This window comes from Salmo salar, chromosome ssa13, assembly GCF_905237065.1.
Source record: "Salmo salar chromosome ssa13, Ssal_v3.1, whole genome shotgun sequence".
In the NCBI taxonomy this organism is placed as follows: domain Eukaryota; kingdom Metazoa; phylum Chordata; class Actinopteri; order Salmoniformes; family Salmonidae; genus Salmo; species Salmo salar.
Genome location: NC_059454.1, coordinates 49,361,334 through 49,383,759, shown reverse-complemented (window position 1 = coordinate 49,383,759; position 22,426 = coordinate 49,361,334). Strand labels below are relative to the sequence as shown.

Genomic DNA, 22,426 nt, shown 5'->3' with positions numbered 1-22,426 from the left:
CTGAACATATCAACTGTACTGTACTCTAATTTACTCTGCTGTCTATGACTGATTCAGATTTGGTCTGGATCAACCAAGTGTAGTCATGTTTGGGGGCGAAGCTCAATAGAATAATAGCCAGTGTGTAGTATAATATCCAAATATGAACAAGGATATTATAACCATAATGCAATTTCATTACCTTAATTCCGTTGCCAGATGTAAATCCACTTCCCCTAGGTTTCATGTCATAGCTGAAACCCCATTCTTTCTGCAGACATCTTTGAATATTAAATTGGAACAGATGTTTAACCTGTTGGGGTGTAGGGGGCAGTATTTTCACGGCCGGATGAAAAACGTACCCAAATTAAACTGGTTACTACTCTGGCCCAGAAACGAGAATATGCATATTATTAGTAGATTTGGATAGAAAACACTCTAAAGTTTCTAAAACTGTTTGGATGGTGTCTGTGAGTATAACAGAACTCATATGGCACGCAAAAACCTGAGAAAAATCCAACCAGGAAGTGGAAAGTCTGAGAATTGTAGTTCTTCTTTTGATTCTCTATCAAAACTACAGTTTCTGTGGGGTCACGTTACACTTCCTAAGGCTTCCATTGGCTGTCAACAGCCTTCAGAAAGTTCTTTCAGCATTCTCCTGTCACTGGGCAGATAATAGGAGCTCAGTCAATCAGTGTGGACAAAGGGATTGGATATGCGCGGTCCCGCGAGCGCGCCGTTCCTTCTTTTTCTTCTTGAATGAATATGCTATTGTCCGGTTGGAATATTATCGCAATTTTACGTTAAAAATACCATAAAGATTGATTTTAACTTCTTTGGGATAGGGGGCAGTATTTTCACGGCCGGATAAGAAACGTACCCAATTTAATCTGGTTACTACTCCTGCCCAGAAACTAGAATATGCATATAATTAGTAGATTTGGATAGAAAACACTCTAAAGTTTCTAAAACTGTTTGAATGGTGTCTGTGAGTATAACAGAACTCATATGGCAGGCCAAAACCTGAGAAGATTCCATACAGGAAGCGCCCTGTCCGACAATTTGTTGTCCTTCTGTTGCATCTCTATCGACATTACAGCATCTGTGCTTTAACGTGACACTTTCTAAGGCTTCCATTGGCTCTCTAAAGCCGCCAGAAAGTGGAATGGGGTGTCTGCTGACTCTGGGCAAAGAACAGCAGCAGAGTTTGTAAGTGGTCAGCCTGGGGACAGTGAGACTGGAGATGCGTGGTCACGAGAATTCATATTTTTTTTTTTCAGCCTTTGAATAAATACAACGTTGCCCGGTTGGAATATTATCACTATTTTACGAGAAAAATAGCATAAAAATTGATTTTAAACAGCGTTTGACATGCTTCGAAGTACGGTAATGGAATATTTTGAAAAATAATTGTCACGAAATGCGCTTGCGCGTCATACTTCGGATAATGACCTCAACGCACAAACAAAACGGAGGTATTTGGACATAACTATGGATTATTTGGAACCAAAACAACATTTGTTGTTGAAGTAGAAGTCCTGCGAGTGCATTCTGATGAAGAACACCAACGGTAATCCAATTTTTCTAATAGTAATTCTGAGTTTAGTGAGCCCCAAACTTGGTGGATGTCAAATTAGCTAGCCTGTGATGGCCGAGCTATGCACTCAGAATATTGCAAAATGTGCTTCGCCGAAAAGCTATTTTAAAATCGGACATAGCGATTGCATAAAGGAGTTCTGTATCTATAATTCTTAAAATAATTGTTATGTATTTTGTCAACGTTTATCATGAGTAATTTAGTAAATTCAACGGAAGTTTTCAGTGGGTATGCTAGTTCTGAACATCACATGCTAATGTAAAAAGCTGGTTTTTGATATAAATATGAACTTGATTGAACAAAACATGCATGTATTGTGTAACATAATGCCCTAGGAGTGTCATCTAATGAAGATCATCAAAGGTTAGTGCTGCATTGGGTAGTTGGACATAAATATGGATTATTTCAAACAAAAACAACATTTATTGTGGAAGTAGCAGTCCTGGGAGTGCATTCTGACGAAGATCAGCAAAGGTAAGAGAATATTTATAATACTAATTCTGAGTTTAAGTGACCCCGAACTTGGCGGGTGTCTGTATAGCTTGCTGTGATGGTGAGCTATGTACACAGAATATTGAAAAATGAGCTATTTTAAAATCTGACACAGCGGTTGCATCCAGGAGTAGTCTATCTATAATTCTTTGAATAATTGTTATTTATTTTGTCAACGTTTATGATGAGTATTTTTGTAAATTGATGTGCACATTCACCGGACGTTTTGGTGGGAATGCATTTTCTGAACATCACACGCCAATGTAAAATGCTGTTTTTGGATATAAATATGAACTTTATCGAACAAAACATACATGTATTGTGTAACATAATGTCCTAGGAGTGTCATCTGATGAAGATCGTCAAAGGTTAGTGCTTCATTTAGCTGTGTTTAGGGTTTATTGACACATGTCCTTGCTTGGAAAATGGCTGTGTGATTATTTTTGTGGTTACAATGTGGTTACATCAAGGAGAAGTGTATCTATAAAATGGTGTAAAATAGTTGTATGTTTGAGAAAGTTGAATTACGCATTTTGTTGTTTTTGAATTTGCCGCCCTGATATTTCACTGGCTGTGTCCCGCAGGTGGGACGCTAGCGTCCCACATAGCCCATAGAAGTTAACAGAGTTTCTGGGAAACGTGGATGCATAAAAAACTGATTCTGTTACCAAACTTAGCATCTGCACAGTTCTTCCAGTAAATGTATTTTTGTAAAATATTCTGTGTAAATTGTTCAAAGTAGTCATTCTGTGGTTTGCTAAACTTTTAAATCAATGTTTTTTGTTTCGCATACATTTTAAGTTGCTGTATAAATACAAAATATCTGACATTGTATTCCCATTTGAACTTTGTTGTCAAAGACTCCAGTCACCCAAGTCATAGACTGTTCTCTCTGCTACCACATGGCAAACGGTACCGGAGCGCCAGGTCTAGATCAAGAATTTATGACCATCTATGTTATCTACATTAATAAATGTCCATGTGGGCTGTGTTATGTAGGTAAAACCTCTTGTTCTCTCAAACAGAATTAAGGAACATAAAAGTTCAAATCAGGAGAAATGACAGATTATCCAGTCGCAGTATATTTAAATGACCAAAAACATGACATTTCTACCTTTAGATGTGGCATAAAGAAAGTCAAGATATCAGACAGGGGAGGTGATATAAATAATACTCTGAGCAAGGGTAATGTTTTGAGATTTTCACCCTCCAGACATTCCCAGGTCTTAATGATTAAGACACACTATGCTGCAATAGTTTGTGTCGGGGGGCTAGGGTATTCTCATATCTGGAGTATTTCTCATGTCTTATCCGGTGTCCTGTATGAATTTAAGTATGCTCCCTCTAATTCTCTCTCTTTTTTTTCTCTTTCTCCATGCCTCAGGACTACCTGGCCTGATGACACCTTGCTGTCCCCAGTCCACCTGGTCATGCTGCTGCTCCAGATTCAACTGTTCTGCCTGCGGCTATGGAACCCTGACCTGTTCATTGGACATGCTACTTTGTCCCGGAACTGCTGTTTTCGACGCTCTCTCTACCGCACCTGCTGTTGGCTATGAAAAGCCAACTGACATTTACTCCTGGTGGTGCTGACCTGTTGCATCCTCTACAACCACTGTGATTATTATTATCTGACCCTGCTGGTCATCTATGAACGTTCGAACATCTTGGCCATGTTCTGTTATAATCTCCACCCGGCACAGCCAGAAGAGTTTTTCCTAGCCACCGTTGTTCTACATCTGCATTGCTTGCTGTTTGGGGTTTTAGGCTGGGTTTCTGTACAGCACTTTGTGACATCGGCTGATGTAAAAAGGGCTTTATAAATACATTTGATTGATTAAATGCCCATGCATGTTATGTTGTAAATGTGAACATGAGTTAATGCTGCCACTTCAGACTACTTTGACGTTTATTCTTGCACTGTACCCAATGATTTATGAAAACTTACTTGACAGGTCGATGTCCTCATTGAGGTTTTACAGACTTGTTTAATGCGTTTTATGTACACACTTTATTAGAATACTTATGAAATGCACATTGTTATATTTGGTAACACTTGCTTATTTTCCCTCGACTGCAACCCCATTCGATGCACTGAACGGATGTGGGTGGAGCAATGTGTACATAAGGGTTCAAATTATAAATACTCACAAAAGCTCTAAGGAAGGCCTTGAGGCCGAGACATCGGGCTTAATAAAGAGCAGTAACACTAGCAAGAGCAGTGTGCTAGTTTCTTATTTTTTTCTCATTGTGTTGAGTGACAAAACTGCACTATTAAGAGTGGCCTTTTATTGTCCCCAGCATAAGGTGCACCTGGGTAATGATCATGCTGTTTAATCTGCTTCTTGATATGCCACACCTGTAAAGTGGATGGATTATCTTGGCAAAGGGGAAATGCTCACTAACAGGGATGTAAACAAATTGGAGAGAAACAAGCTTTTTGTGCATATGGAAAATCTCGTTGATCTTTTATTTCAGCTCATGAAACATGGACCAACACTTTACATGTTGGGTTTCTATTTTTGTTCAGTATAATTTGGTTGTTTTTTAGATTGTTGAAAGCATAGTGATAACACATTGGGACTTCTGACTGTCTTTTTGAGTGGGTGAATAAAGGTCAGTAGAAAACTGATTGATCAATCTCAACCAAATATCACAAAAATGTCCACGTCGAAATGACAGTGGTGTGCCCAGTGGGCTAAGACATTCTTTTTGACAGGGATCATTGAATCATTGTTTGAAAATACATGCAATGCATGAGTGATGCGGTCTAGGCTACTGTATCACAGAAAATAAGCTAATAGCAATAAATGCAATAAAAATAGTTTCAAAGTGATTGTAAAATAATGATGCTATTGGCTCTACCATGCCCGTCTTGGACCAGTGCTGCGCAATCTCCAGTGTTTAAAAAAATAATGTATTGGGTTGAGCCATGTATGCATATTTTGTATATTATGAATAATGAAGTATAGCTACTCACATGAAAGTTTGAAGATCTCCTAATCCGACTGACGAACATATCCTCTTCATTAGAAATATAAATGTTATTGCAGTCTTCAGGCGCATTTTCTCATTGACGTGAAAACAATGCTATTTTCACCTAATCACAAAAAAAATTGACACGCAAAGCCATGATGTCCGAAATATTCTCCAAACTAACAAATGTCCAAAAGTTTACCAAACCTTAAAAATACGAAGTTTGCGCTATTGCAGAGGTTTTCCAGGTGCACTGTTGTGCCGTGCTCCACCTCCAAAAGCACCTAGCCTTCAACTTTTTGACTTGGAGGATTAGTTGATGTGTAAACTGGAAAACAATTGTGTTTCACCAGATACAATGCTATTTTACAGTAAACAAATTGACAACAGAATTTCAGCATGCTTATGACTGATGATTGGCTGAGAGAAATTGATAATAAAATGATTGTGGGGGCTGTCTTGTTAGACTTCAGTGCAGCTTTTGACATTATCGATCATAGTCTGCTGCTGGAAAAACATATGTGTTATGTCTTTACACCCCCTGCTATAATGCGGATAAAGAGTTACTTGTCTAACAGAACACAGAGGGTGTTCTTTAATGGAAGCCTATCAAATATAATCCAGTTAGAATCAGGAATTCCCCAGGGTAGCTGTTTAGGCCCCTTGATTTTTTAAATTTTTACTAAACGACATGCCACTGACAGAGAGTTTCTATGTATGCGGATGACTCAACTCTATACACATCAGCTACTACAGCGACTGAAATGACTGCAACACTCAACAAAGAGCTGCAGTTAGTTTCAGAGTGGGTGGCAAGGAATAAGTTAGCCCTAAATATTTCTAAAACTAAAAGCATTGTATTTGGAAGAAAAAACACTCACTAAACCCTAAACCTCAACTAAATCTTGTAATACATCATGTGGAAATTGAGCAAGTTGAAATGACTAAACTGCTTGGAGTAACACTAGATTGTAAACTGATATGGTCAAAACATATTGATGCGGTAGATGGGGAGAAGTCTGTCTATGATAAAGCGATGCTCTGCCTTCTTAACAACACTCTCAACAAGGCAGGTCCTACAGGCCCTAGTTTTGTCGCACCTTGACTACTGTTCAGTCGTGTGGTCAGGTGCCACAAAAAAGGACTGAGGAAAATTGCAATTGGCTCAGAACAGGGCAGCACGGCTGGCCCTTGGATGTACACAGAGAGCTGATATTAATAATATGCATGTCAATCTCTCCTGGCTGAAAGTGGAGGAGAGATTGACTTCATCAATACTTTTATATATGAGAGGTATTGACATGTTGAATACACCGAGCTGTCTGTCTAAACTACTGGCACACAGCTCGGACACCCATGCATACCCCACAAGACATGCCACAAGAGTCCCTCTTCACAGTCCCCAAGTCCAGAACAGACTATGGGAGATACACAGTACTACATAGAGCCATGACTACATGGAACTCTATTCCACATCAAGTAACTGATGCAAGCAGTAAAATTTGATTTAAAAAACAGATTAAAAAAACACCTTATGGAACAGCGGGGACTGTGAAGCAACACAAACATTGGCACAGACACATGCATACACACACACAATAACATATGACTATACATACACATGGATTTAGTACAGTAGATATGTGGTAGTGGTGGAGTAGGGGCCTGAGGGCACACAGTGTATTGTGAAATCTGTGAATGTATTGTAATGTTTTAAATTGTATAAACTGCCTTAATTAATACTGCTCACTTGTCAGTTAATTAACTGTCTGAGTCACCCGACTATGTAGGTTTTGGGAGGAGGAAGAGAGGTGGAGTGGCACGAACCCAAATAATTGATTTTCAATTATATTTTTGTATTGACTTTAGCACCCTTGGGGGGAAGAAGAAAATTAAAATAAATCACTAAATCATTACATGTAGGCGTTTACAGAGTTAGACCTTCTTTTTAGTCACATTACCAATTAATGAATGTGCTCTCAATCATATCTCATAGCATTTACATTCGATAGATTTAGCACATTTTTGCATAATGATCCTTTTATACTTCACTGTATCTTTCATAGGGACATACACACACTGACCCACAAGCACACACACCATTTAATTTAGGTCCTCTAGGTCAGTGTCAGCATAGCAACATTGCACAATCAGTTGAAGCATACTTTAATGTGATGGTGGATGTGAATTGTATTATGGGCTCATGTTAGGGCTAGGAGTTTATACTGGCCATAACCAGGCCTCGAAAAAATGATGGCAATTAACTGCTGCTGTGAGAATAGGATATCCCACTGCACTCTATTTTTCTCTCTCTCTCACACACACACAAGCAAAGCGAGAGACAATGTGATGTAATGAAAAATAAATAAAGCAGGATCAATTTAAATTATATAAGACTGAATATATCCTCTGGAACTCTAAATTGCCCAGTCTATGGCTGCTCTCACAAAATACATACTCAAGACTACACTACCACCTTGTGGACCTTGTCTTAGCCAGGTTCAGAATTTTGGCTAGTGAGCCTCAACCGGACAAGGTTGTGTTGTGAAGCTAGCCACAATAAGGATTAGGCACACTAGTGGAATTTGTGGTTTGCCTTCAAAATAAAAGTACCTATTTGAAAGTGATGCAGAAGGTTACAATTGGTGCAATCATGCCATATTTAGACTAGACGATGTTAAACAAGGTTGGAATGTGAAGCAATGAAATGGGGTATCAGTCTACTCGGTGACACCCGAAGAACACAACTGTGAAGAGTTTACGCAAATATTAGTATCGTGGGACTGTGACTGTGTGAAATCACCTCCCCAGTCAGCCTATTGTGTGTATTGACATTCATATCACACTGTACAGCTTTACCTAAGGATTGGGGATCAATTAAACGGGGTATCAGTCTACTCAACACCCAATATATTTTTTCCCAACGTCCTCAGAGTTATCAGACTCCAAAACATTCACGCAGTATTGTTTTTCCTCTGGAATAGTGTTCAATACACAATAGGTTGACAATAAACGTGGCTCAATTCACAGTTGTTTCAGAGTCCCGCAATAAGAGCTACGAATGCTAATGTTCTCTGAGTGTCACTGAGTAGACTGATACCCCATGTCATTGATCCACAATCCATAGGTAAGGCTGTACAGTGAAATAAGTATGCCCCCAATGCAATTCTAAAGTATAATACATCCAGTGTGATTTCAACAGATTTTTGTCAAATTAACAAATTATTGTCTTTTGTTGATTTTATATAAACATTCCAAACTCATTTAGCATGATCTATTCAATTATGGTATAATTCTACTATTTGTATTCATTTGCATCACTGTCAATGACATACTTTTATTTTAAAGGCTAACCGCAAAGTCCACTAGCTTCATATAGATGGGTCCGACCACCATTAATCAAATAAGAACTGTCTTATAAATTAGGGTTATTTTAGATTACACCTAGCTATATAGTTAGCTAGCTAACTATTGCTACTGAAACAGATTGTCATTTTGCTATGTTTTTAGGGAAGAACTTTGTTTGCATCCATGAGCTAGCTAGCTTTTTTTAATGGCCAGCACTGTAGGTGCATGAGACAACTTTACCAGCATCATAGCATACGCATTGATGAATCGTTGTGACATATGAAATACGAGTGATAGTACAATCAATGTGTAATAACTACGTAAAACATTATTGAACATGTTAAATTATGTGACGTGCAGTCATATTCAGGTCCTGATTGGTCAACAAGCTTATTTTTTTTTGACACGCAAAGACCTTAACAGAGTTCCATAGAAATCCTGGTTGAGAATGAAACGACTGAACAAATGAACAATGAAACAACACAGCAAGTAAGTGAGAGAAATAGGTTTTGATTATGTTTTACTGGTAATGGGGACATACATAAATGCCAACAAAATAACTTTTTGGTCAGTGTGCCATGTGTAACCTTTAATTAACTAGGCAAGTCAGTTAAGAACAAATTGTTATTTACAATGATGGCCTACCCCAGCCAAACCCGGACGACGCTGGGCCAATTGTGCGCCGCCCTATGGGACTCCCAATCACGGCCAGATGTGATAAAGCCTGGATTCGAACCAGGGACTGTAGTGATGCCTCTTGCACTGAGATGCAGTGCCTTAGTTAACACACACACGGACGCAGCTGGCTATTTAACTGTACTAGAATGCTTAAAAAGGCAGCTAAAAAATATGTAAATCACCAAAAATGTCATATCGGTGCATCACTACTTCTTAGCAAGAAGCAATTTCTTAAGCAATAATTTTGATAGGACTGTCTGGGAGCAGTCTAAGTGAGGAGAAGAAAACTAAAAAACTAGCTGTTATTGGCAGAGAGGTTTGGAACTCTTTCTAATTGGTTAATTAACTAATTACCCACCTGTTGATGCACTAGGCAGGCCAAAACTCTGTCCCATCATCACACGTACAAGAATAGTAAGCTCCTTCATCACATCAGCTTGAAGCATTCAATCAAGTTTTCACCCCCCTGCTGAACCTCCATTCAGCCCAGACTCCCATGACTTGATGCTCAGCTCATGGTAGAGAGATCTGTGTGATAATGGATTTGTGGAATGGGTAGCCAAGTTCCTTTCCAAAAAACTCGCACCAAGGTAGTTTACTGCCCCCATGTCTGCGGTAGTGGTCCAGCTCCTGTCTGAAGGTCTGACTTTGTGATCAGTAAGGTAAGTACCATTAATGTGTCAAGTAGGTTACACTTTTTTGTTTTGCTATTTCGAAACAGAAACTTATAAGACGGTGTAAACACGGTAGCCAAAAGTAGTTCAAAGTAATGTATTCAAATTATTTGCTAAACAAAACTTATTTTAGCAGCAGAATTGTCACAGAAATCAGATTCGTTTACATAGTAGTGATGAAAAGAACGTCATTTTGCCTGAAATGATCTACAAAAGTTGATATAGAAACGGACTCTTACCAATTCCCATTGTGACACGGTGGAGCCAGAGAGAGCAGCAGTCAGACTAAATGGGGGATGGAGGACTTGAATGTGGTCTCTTTGAAGTCAGTCTTTACCACTATTGAATATATATATATTTTTTTTAATCAGTAGGAACTCAAATACATCAAATAAACAACACATCTATAAACATATATTAGATAGAGTAGGAGGAACACTGTGGTGAAGTGTGTGGACCAATTCTTTTTTATTTTTTTAATTAACCTTTATTTAACTATGAAAGTCAGTTTTGATCAAATTATTATTTACAATGACGCCTACCCCGGCCAAACCCAGACGATGCTGGGCCATACACATATACATATATACACATATATATACACACATATATATACACACACATATACACACACACATATATACATACATATATACACACACACACATATACACACACACACACACACACATACACATATATACATTCATACATACATACATACATACATACATACATACATACATACATACACACACACACAGTGGGGAGAGCAAGTATTTGATACACTGCCGATTTTGCAGGTTTTCCTACTTACAAAGCATGTAGAGGTCTGTAATTTTTATCATAGGTACACTTCAACTGTGAGAGACGGAATCTAAAACAAAAATCCAGAAAATCACATTGTATGATTTTTAAGTAATTAATTTGCATTATATGTATGATATATATATATGTGTATATATATATATGATATATATATATATGTATGTATATGTGTATATATATATATATGTTTTAAAACACTCTGCAACCGTCCCCGTCGAATCTTATTGGCTCTCTAGGTGTTACAGGCCCTGAAGATGAATGTTTTACAACGTTTGACATGTTTGAACGAACCTAAATGGGAAAAAAATGTTTTATTTTCGAAACGGCTGTGCCGCGCCCGGCAGAGTATTTGGATACAGCATTCAGACGCGCTAACAACAGAAAGCTAATGGAACATAAATGATGGAATTTTTCGACCGAAAATACATCTGTTGTGGACCTGGGATTCCTGGAAGTGCTTTCTGATGAAGACAACTAAAGGTGGGCGATTATTGACAATATTATACAAGATGAGATGTGACATGCGATTGTTCCAAGATGGCGCCGAGCTCGGTTTATTAGCTCATTTTCTGTGTATCGCATCTCCTTTTATCGCAAAGTGTGATTACCCAGTAAAGTTAATTTAAAATCTGGTATGACAGGTGTTCTCAAGAGATATTCATCTATAAATGTTAGATTGACAATATAAATTTAAAAAATCGTTTTCGAATAGTAATTTAGGGAATTGTAGCACTGTTTCCCGGGACGCATTTGAGGGGAAAATAGTTAGTCAACGTCAGACGCCGATGTAAAATGCTGTTTTTATATATAAATATGACCTTTATTGAACAAAAGAATGCATGCATTGTGTAAGATGATGTCCTAGGTGTGTCATCTGATGAAGTTTGTAAAAGGTTAGTGCTGCATTTAGCTGTTTTTTGGTTATTTGTGATGCAAGTGGTTGGTCGGAAAATGGCTATGTTGCTGCTTTTTACGATGGACTCATCTAACATAATCTAATGATTTGCTTTTCCTGTAAAACCTTTTTGAAATCGGACGACGTTTTTTTTTAATGCTAATTGGCGATATGATTTTTTGCTGGATTTTGATCCCGCTGACGGGATGAGACGCTGAAGAGGTTTTAAGTGTTCCCTTTATTTTCTTGAGCAGTGTGTATACACACACACATATATGTATATATATATACACATATATACACACATATATATATATATACACATATATACATACATATATACACATACACACACACATATTTATACATATATATACATATACATACACATATATACATACATACATATATACACATATACATACATATACATACACATATATACATACATGTTAGGTTCCACCTCGAAGACCGACGCAGGCAGTTAATTCATATTCAGGAATTGGGGGTGGGAACGTTGTGATTTCCACATGTAGCAGAGAAATAACAACAAATAGGCCACTGACTGACAGCTGCCAATGTACCTAGCAAGCATGCTAGCCTTAGCCAGCTAATTAAAGTTGTGAGCCCCATTTCAGTTAAGACAGGCTGTAAGATAATTATTGTCACCTGACACAGTACTTCAGAAAAAGGCTACCAGCCTACCTTTCAAGAGATGAGTGTCCATACGAGCTGTTGAAATGTTGAGGGTTGACGTTTGTCTGACTCTTGCCATTTGATGTCGCTCTTGCTGCTGGTGATTCTCTGATCCACCTCTACGCAGACGACACCATTCTGTATACTTCTGGCCCTTCTTTGGATACTGTGTTAACTAACCTCCAGACGAGCTTCAATGCCATGAAACTCTCCTTCCGTGGCCTCCAACTGCTCTTAAATGCAAGTAAAACTAAATACATGCTCTTCAACCAATCGCTGCCCGCACCTGCCTGCCCAACTAGCATCACTACTCTGGACGGTTCTGACTTAGAATATGTGGACAACTACAAATACCTAGGTGTCTGGTTAGACTGTAAACTCTCCTTCCAGACTCACATTAAGCATCTCCAATACAAAATATAATCTAGAATCAGCTTCCTATTTCGCAACGAAGCATCCTTTACTCATGATGCCAAACATACCCTCGTAAAACTGACTATGCTACCGATCCTCGACTTTGGCGATGTCATTTACAAAATAGCCTCCAACACTCTACTCAGCAAATTGGATGCCATCTATCACAGTGCCATCCGTTTTGTCACCAAAGCCCCATATACTACCCACCACTGCGACCTGTATGCGCTCGTTGGCTGGCCCTCGCTTCATATTCGTCGCCAAACCCACTGGCTCCAGGTCATCTATAAGTGCTTGCTAGGTAAAGCCCCCTCTTATCTCAGCTCATTGGTTACCATAGCAGCACCCACCCGTAGCACGTGCTCCAGCAGGTATATTTCACTGGTCACCCCCAAAGCCTATTCCACCTTTGGCCGCCTTTCCTTCCAGTTCTCTGCTGCCAATGACTGGAACGAATTGCAAAAATCCCTAAAGCTGGAGACTCATATCTCCCTCACTAACTTTAAGCATCAGCTGTCAGAGCAGCTCACAGATCACTGCACCTGTAAACAGCCCATCCAACTACCTCATCCCCATATTATTATTTTTTTTGCTCCTTTGCACCCCAGTATCTCTACTTGCACATTCATCTTCTGCACATCTATCACTCCAGTGTTTAATTGCTAAATTGTAATTACTTCGCCACTACGGCCTATTTATTGCCTTACCTCCCTAATCTTACCTCATTTTCACAAACTGTATGTTGATTTTTTTTCTATTGTGTTATTGAATGTACGTTTGTTTATTTATTTATTTGTGTCGCACTGCTTTGCTTCATCTTGGCCAGGTCGCAGTTGTAAATGAGAACTTGTTCTCAACTGGCATACCTGGTTAAATAAAGGTGAAACAGTGTCTGATTCCAGATGGAAAAGCACACGTACATTATCAAACAGCTATATTCTTTGTTCTCGCTATTATCATTTTAGCAAACTATATATATAAATGCATTATCTAAATTGTGCAGCTGCAGTGCCTTCAGAAAGAACTCATACTCCTTGACATACTCCACATTTTGTTGTGCTACAGCCTGAATTCAAATAATGACTTTTTTAAACTCACCCATCTACAACACACACACACACACACACACACACACAATATCCTATGATGACAAAGTGGAAATGTTTTATATAATTTTAGCAAATGTATTGAAAATGAAATACAGAAATATTACATTAACATAAGTATTCACACCCCTGAGTCAATACTTTGTAGAAGAATCTTTGGCAGCAATTACAGCTGTGCGTCTTTCTGGCTAAGTCTCTAAGAGCTTTCTACACCTGGATTGTGCAATGAACAAAAAGTAGGCCTAATAAACCCAAACGAAAACCCAGGCTCAATAATTGCCTGTTAACCCGGCAGCATGCCACTCTTATCCTGTCTGTTTCAGTCTTGTCCACCAGACAATAACAGGGTTTAAATACACATACCCACAATGCATCAGCCAATAGGAGGAAGACCTGACACAATGATCAATTAACCTTCACAATGCAAGAAACTCAACACAACATGTTCAGTTCATAAACATATGTATTCATACCAGCACACATATCAATAAAAGGTGCTTCACCTGATCTATGCATTACTACAACCTGTACATCCCCCAGGCATTAGCTACTATCGCATTACCGATGCCCTGAACAAACCATGCACTCAAACACATCCACTGTTTGCCTGTGAAAACTCAGACCTGGAAATGGACAGATAACACTCTTCAATTAACAAGGAAAACAAGGTAAACATATACATTTATTTTGCTTAGCCTTAACGATATGATAGTTCAACATTGTAGCTGTAAGTTTTGACCATATACATGATTAGAAAAAGCATCATATTTGGGCACTGCACAACAAGAGGTTTTGCACGCACAAACTCGAACACACATTTCTTCTCTCTTTCACAGATGATCGTCAATCAAAAGGACATTGCTAACCACACAAATACAACTAATAAATGTGCTTCTCATAAGTCATTAACCGTTTGCAATGTTTGGTTACTTAGAATAAGGCCTGGCTTTAGACAGGTGTGTGCCTTTCCAAATCATGTCCAATCAATTGTAGAAATTATCAATGGAAACAAAATGCACCCGACCTCAATTTCGAGTCTCATAGCAAAGGGTCTGAATACTTAAGTAAATAACGTATTTCTGTTTTTATTTGTAATAAATGTGCAAAAATTTCTAAAAATCTGTTTTCGCTTTGTCATTATGGGGTATTGTGTGTAGACTGATGACGAAAAATGATAATATTTAATCAATTTTAGAATAAGGCTGTAACTTAACAAAATGCGGAAAAGGCGGTCAACATACTTTCCGAAGGCACTTAACCCATCGACCAGTAGGTGCCTTTCCTAGCGAGGCATTGGAAAACCTCTCAGGTCTTTGTGGTTGAGTCTGTGTTTGAAATTCACTGCTCGACTGAGGGACCTTACAGATAATTGTATGTGTGGGATAGAGATGAGGTACTCATGAAAAATCATGTTAAACACTATTATTGCACACAGAGTGAGTCCATGCAACTTATGTGACTGTTTAGCAAATTTCGACTCCTGAACCTATTTAGTTTTGCCATAACAAAGAGGTTGAATACTTAGACTCAAAACATTTCAGCTTTTCATTTTGAATTAATTATTAAAATTTAAAAAAACATAATTCCCCTTTGACATTATGGGGTATTGTTTGTAGGCCAGTGACACATTTTTTTTTAATGCGATTTAAATTCAGACTAACAATAAAATGTGGAAAAAGTCGACAGTGTGAATATTCATGTGCCTTAATAACAAATTTGTATTCCATCCATAAATACGAATAAAATTGTTACAATTACGAGCCTAGTTGGTTTAGCCACAAAAAAAACAGGAACCATTCCGCTAGCCATGATTAGCTGAGATAATGGATGGGCTGGACACTTCACTGTACCGGTTACACCTTCTGGATCCTGTGCATATGACAAATAAACGTAGATTGTATTTGATATAGCGTGTGTTTACCACATGGCCTCACATGTGAATCCTAAAGAGATGGGTGGGGCTAAGGCTTAATTAAGAGGGTGTGAACAATGCTGAATGGGTGTAGACAAAGAAGAGCTCTCCAGTAGGTAAACCAAAACATTAAAGGGACATTTTCACAAAAGTAAATCATACATGTAAAGTTAGCTAGCGAGCCAGCAAGCTAACGTTCGTTAGCTAGCAAACAGTACTCTTTAACTTGCAATGAAAATGACTGACAAAATTAGAAATGTAGCTAGACTCTTACCCGTATACATGGATGACAATTCATGGCAGACTGGAACCATTTAATTCCGTTTTATTTGTAGCTACATCTTGTTTGGCCAGCGATGTCAAGTCACTCCGGTTCACACTGACCATGGCGTGTGCAGGAAGTAGCCCATCACAACTTTTTCCAAATGATCTGTCGACAGCGTCTGCTAAATTCAGGGTTGAGGTCGACCGATTAATTGGAATGGCCGATTAATTAGGGCCTATTTCAAGTTTTCATAACAATCGGTAATCGGTATTTTTGGCCACCGATTATTTTTATTTATTATTATTATTATTTTTTTTTTATATATAAATATTTTTTAACCAGGCAAGTCAGTTAAGAACACATTCTTATTTTCAATGACGGCCTAGGAACGGTGGGTTAACTGCCTTGTTCAGGGGCAGAACAACAGATTTTTACCTTGTCAGCTTGGGGATTCAATCTTGCAACCTTACGGTTAACTAGTCCAACGCTCTAACCACCTGCTTTACATTGCACTCCACGAGGAGCCTGCCTGTTACGCGAATGCAGTAAGAAGCCAAGGTAAGTTGCTAGCTAGCATTAAACTTATCTTGTAAAAAACAATCAATCAATCAATCATAATCACTAGTAGCTCAGTTGGTAGAGCATGGTGTTTGCAACACCAGGGTTGTGGGTTCGATTCCCACGGGGGGCCAGCACAAAAAAAAAAAACATGTATAAAATGTATGTATTCACTACTGTAAGTCGCTCTGGATAAGAGCGTCTGCTAAATGACTCAAATGACTCAAATTAACTACACATGGTTGATGAGTAGTTAACTTTTAGTTTATCTAGCCTGTCCTGCGTTGCATATAATCGATGCCGTGCGCATTCGCAAAAAAGGACTCTCGTTGCTCCAACTTGTACCTAACCATAAACATTAATGTCTTTCTTAAAATCAATACACAAGTATATATTTTTAAACCTGCATATTTAGTTAATATTGCCTGCTAACATGAATTTCTTTTAACTTGGGAAAATGTGTCACCTCTGCAACAGAGTCAGGCTATATGCAGCAGTTTGGGCCACCTGGCTCGCTGCGAACTGTGAATACTATTTCTTCCTAACAAAGACAGCCAACTTCGCCAAAACGGGGGATAATTTAACAAAAGCGCATTTGCGAAAAAAGGACTCTCGTTGCTCCAACTTGTACCTAACCATAAACATCAATGCCTTTCTTAAAATGCCTTTCTTAAAATCAATACACAGAAGTATATATTTTTAAACCTGCATATTTAGCTAAAAGAAATCCAGGTTAGCAGGCAATATTAACCAGGTGAAATTGTGTCAGTTCTCTTCCGTTCATTGCACGCAGAGTCAGGGTATATGCAACAGTTTGGGCCGCCTGGCTCATTGCGAACTAATTTGCCAGAATTTTACGTAATTATGACATAACATTGAAGGTTGTGCAATGTAACAGGAATATTTAGATTTAGGGATGCCACCCGTTAGATAAAATACGGAACGGTTCCATATTTCACTGAAAGAATAAACGTGATAGTTTCTGGATTCGACCATATTAATGACCTAAGGCTCGTATTTGTGTGTGTTATTATGTTATAATCAAGTCTATTATTTGATAGAGCAGTCTGACTGAGCGGTGGTAGGCACCAGCAGGCTCGTAAGCATTCATTCAAAACAGCACTTTCGTTTTGCCAGCAGCTCTTCGCTGTGCTTCAAGCATTGCGCTGTTTATGACTTCAAGCCTATCAACTCCCAAGATTAGGCTGGTGTAACCGATGTGAAATTGCTAGCTAGTTAGCGGGTGTGCGCTAATAGCGTTTCAAACGTCACTCGCTCTGAGACTTGGAGTGGTTGTTTCCTTTGCTCTGCATGAGTAACGCTGCTTCGAGGGTGGCTGTTGTCGATGTGTTCCTGGTTCAAGCCCAGGTAGGAGCGAGGAGAGGGACGGAAGCTATACTGTTACACTGGCAATACTAAAGTGCCTATAAGAACATCCAATAGTCAAAGGTACATGAAATACAAATCGTATAGAGAGAAATAGTCCTATAATTCCAATAATAACTACAACCTAAAACTTCTAACCTGGGAATATTGAAGACTCATGTTAAAAGGAACCACCAGCTTTCATATGTTCTCATGTTCTGAGCAAGGAACTTAAATGTTAGCTTTCTTACATGGCACATAATGCACTTTTACTTTCTTCTCCAACACTTTGTTTTTGCATTATTTAAACCAAATTGAACACGTTTCATTATTTATTTGAGGCTAAATTGATTTTATTGATGTATTATATTAAGTTAAAATAAGTGTTAATTCAGTATTGTTGTAATTGTCATTATTACAAATAATTAATAAAAATTGGCCGATTAATCGGTATCGGCTTTTTTTGGTCCTCCAATAAATCGGTATCAGCGTTGAAAAAACATAAATCGGTCGACCTCTAATTCAGGGCATCAATGTTGTTGAGAAATGCAGCAAAACTTTTGCAGTTATCAATGGCTGATGTTATACACTATATATACACACACACAGGTATGCGGACACCCCTTAGTGGATTCAGCTATTTCAGCCACATCTGTTGCTCACAGGTGTATAAAATCAAGCACATAGCCATGCAATCTCCATAGACAAACATCGGTAGTTGAATGGCCTTACTGAAGAGCTCAGTGACTTTCAACGTGGCACTGTCATAGGATGTCACCTTTCCAACAAGTCAGTTTGTAAAATGTATGCCCTGCTAGAGCTGCCCCGGGCCAAATGTAAGTGCTGTTATTGTGAAGTGGAAACGTCGAGGAGCAACAACGGCTCAGCCGCGAAGTGATAGGCCACACAAGCTTACAGAACGGTTCCGCCAGGTGCTGAAACAAGTAGCGCGTAAAAATCATCTGTCCTCAGTTCTAACACTCACCACTGGTGCCCTACCTCACTAATGCTATTGTGGCTGAACGGAAGTAAGTCCCCACAGCAATGTTCCAACATACAGTAGCTTCACCTGGATTCACCTGGCCAGAAAACATCATGGACAGAGCAGTTGGTCCTAATGTTTTGTTACACTCAGTGTGTGTGTGTGTAGATAGATAAATGGATAGATAAACACAAACACACAAAACATTAGAAACACCTACTCTTTCCATGATGTACAGTCATGGCCAAAAGTTTTGAGAATGACACAAATATTAATTTTCAAAGTCTGCTGCCTCAGTGTCTTTAGATATTTTTGTCAGATGTTACTATGGAATACTGAAGTATAATTACAGGCATTTTATAAGTGTCAAAGGCTTTTATTGACAATTACATGAAGTTGATGCAAAGAGTCAATATTTGCAGTGTTGACCCTTCTTTTTCAAGACCTCTGCAATCCGCCCTGGCATGCTGTCAATTAACTTCTGGGCCACATCCTGACTGATGGCAGCCCATTCTTGCATAATCAATGCTTGGAGTTTGTCAGAATTTGTGGGTTGTTGTTTGTCCACCCACCTCTTGAGGATTGACCACAAGTTCTCAATGGGATTAAGGTCTGGGGAGTTTCCTGGCCAACAATGCTGATGTTTTGTTCCCCAAGCCACTTAGTTATCACTTTTTCCTTATGGAAAGGTGCTCCATCATGCTGGAAAAGGCATTGTTCGTCACCAAACTGTTCCTGGATGGTTGGGAGAAGTTGCTCTCGGAGGATGTGTTGGTACCATTTTTTATTCATGGCTGTGTTCTTAGGCAAAACTGTGAGTGAGCCCACTCCCTTGGCTGAGAAGCATCCCCACACATGAATGGTCTCAGGATGCTTTACTGTTGGCATGACACAGGACTGATGGTAGCGCTCACCTTGTCTTCTCCGGACAAACTTTTTTCCGGATGCCCCAAACAATTGGAAAGGGGATTCATCAGAGAAAATGACTTTACCCCAGTCCTCAGCAGTCCAATCCCTGTACCTTTTGCAGAATATCAGTCTGTCCCTGATGTTTTTCCTGGAGAAGTGTCTTCTTTGCTGCCCTTCTTGACACCAGACCATCCTCCAAAAGTCTTTGCCTCACTGTGCGTGCAGATGCACTCACACCTGCCTGCTGCCATTCCTGAGCAAGCTCTGTACTGGTGGTGCACCGATACCGCAGCTGAATAAACTTTAGGAGACGGTCCTGGCGCTTGCTGGACTTTCTTGGGTGTCCTGAAGCCTTCTTCACAACAATTGAACCACTCTCCTTGAAGTTCTTGATGATCCGATAAATGGTTGATTTAGGTGCAATATTACTGGCAGCAATATCCTTGACTGTGAAGCCCTTTTTGTGCAAAGCAATGATGACGGCACGTGCTTCCTTGCAGGTAACCATGGATGACAGAGGAAGAACAATGATTCCAAGCACCACCCTCCTTTTGAAGCTTTCAGTCTGTTATTCAAACTCAGTCAGCATGACAGAGTGATCTCCAGCCTTGTCCTCGTCAACACTCACAACTGTGTTAACAAGAGAATCACTGACATGATGTCAGCTGGTCCTTTTGTGGCAGGGCTGAAATGCAGTGGAAATGTTTTTTGGGGAGTCAGTTCATTTGCATGGCAAAGAGGGACTTTGCAATTAATAGAATTCATCTGATCACTCTTCATAACATTATGGAGTATATGCAAATTGCCATCATACAAACTGAGGCAGCAAACTTTGTGAAAATGTATATTTGTGTCATTCTCAAAACTTTTGGCCACGACTGTAGACTGAACAGGTGAATCCAGGTGAAAGCTACTGTATATTCCGGACTCTGACATTGCTCGTTCTGATATTTTTGTATTAACCACAATCATGTCGGACTACAACTTCCTACTTGAATGCCCCATCAATCTGTCTCAAAACGTTTTATCATCAGCGACAAAAGATCAGAACCCGGTTCATAAGCAGCAGCAGGATCTATGGATAAACGAGTCTCGAATACCGATTAACTTCATCTTCTATGAGGGATAACGGCGGTTGGCATCCAATTTGTTGCATTACTGCCACCTACTAGACCAGAGTACAACTCCCTTATACTTTACTTCAAAAATAAAAAATGTACTTAATAAATACCCTACCATCGAACACTAACACTATACTCACTAATTTCAATTTTTTTTAAATGAATACGCCCCTACTCCACTAATTAAATGTATTTATTCCTACCTCGTGCCATGACCCTGAAAGGATGGGACATCACCACTTAACATATTCTGTAACTCTTCTGCTGTCAAGTCTCACACACCCAAATACCTCTGCAGCTGCCACCATAACTTCAATTTTCGGAGACTTCCGATCCATCCCTGTAGTACAATTGATAACCATTGCCATAAATGCTAAAATCCAATCTTACTGAAACTTATTTCACTTTTTGGCCTATCCCTCTGTACTGGTATATCTCTACTACTCTCACCTTAACCCATCTTCCTCTACTTTGTTCACTGCCTCAGCATATGACAACTTCTGCTCTACTCTAACCCTGGAAACCTCAACCTGCCTCTTTCTCACAGGACATTTCTGATCCCCAGCTCCATGGGTACCCCATACAATTAACACATTCCACAATACCACACATTCCTTTGTCTCATACCCTTCTGCACATTTCTCACACCTTGGACCCGCTCTCCTACACACTGCTGCCACATGCCCATATGCTTGACACCTGTAACATCTTAATGGATAACTTATATATCCTAACTTCACTTTGTCAGGCAAAGACTCAACTTTAAAACTCAAAAGAACAGACAATGACTCGTCTGTTTCCCCACTCTCACCCCCCCTGTCTGCGTCGCATCAAACGACGAGCATCACATAGACCGGGAATATTTCCCCTCAACTAGTCAACGTTTATATCTACTGCTACCCCAGTTATCACTCATTTCATTGGTGCCCTTTTCTTGAGAACGAAACAATTAACTTTCCATGCCCCCATTCGTTTTAATTCGAGCGCATTATTCCTCTGCCCAACAGAAACACAAACAATTATCACTAGACCAACTTCTAGTTACCCTCACCGATTCCACCTGACCCAACACTTTTTTCCCCCACAGTGAAACCACAAATGGATCAGCCAAAAGGCAAGAGTCCACCTTTTCCACTTCACTCCTTCTGTCACATACTTTTCTTCATCCTGATCCTCGGTGCATACCACGGTCTTCCAATAACTTTACCGCATCTACCACCTCCGATACTTCACCCTCATTCACTTCCATTTCTCCTCCTGTCTACCATTCTTCTTTGACAAACCATCGCCCTTTTTCTCACAATTTCTATCCGACTCAAACTCACCCTCTTCTAAACTCACCCTCTTCTTCCCTCACTCTCTTAGACCTCTTCTCTCTCTCTTTTTCCCTCCATTCCTTCTCCGTTTTCCAAGTACACGTCTCCTTATGATAATACTGCCGCTCCATCCCTGACACCTATCTTGTACTTGCTTTCTCTAGGGACTCCATTTTCCCCTTCCGGAGTTCTGCTCATATCCCCAATAACGTGCATACAACAACCCCGATTAACTTCAGTTCAGACACAAACGTGACAATTTACAACTTTCTAGACAATAAAAAACACCGTGTCGTAAAAATTCTCAACTAATTC

The 22,426-nt window shown here is 39.4% G+C and overlaps 1 protein-coding gene across 1 annotated transcript in view; it reads right to left on the bottom strand.

Annotated features, from left to right (window-relative positions):
* Positions 1–22,405, bottom strand: part of megf6 (Multiple epidermal growth factor-like domains 6) — a gene marked incomplete in the record, with an annotated part of 95,146 nt that extends 72,741 nt beyond the window's left edge. The window contains 4 exon segments of the mRNA NM_001140637.2: positions 841–857; positions 14,084–14,106; positions 18,772–18,862; positions 22,121–22,405.
* Between the last annotated feature and the right edge of the window lie 21 nt (positions 22,406–22,426).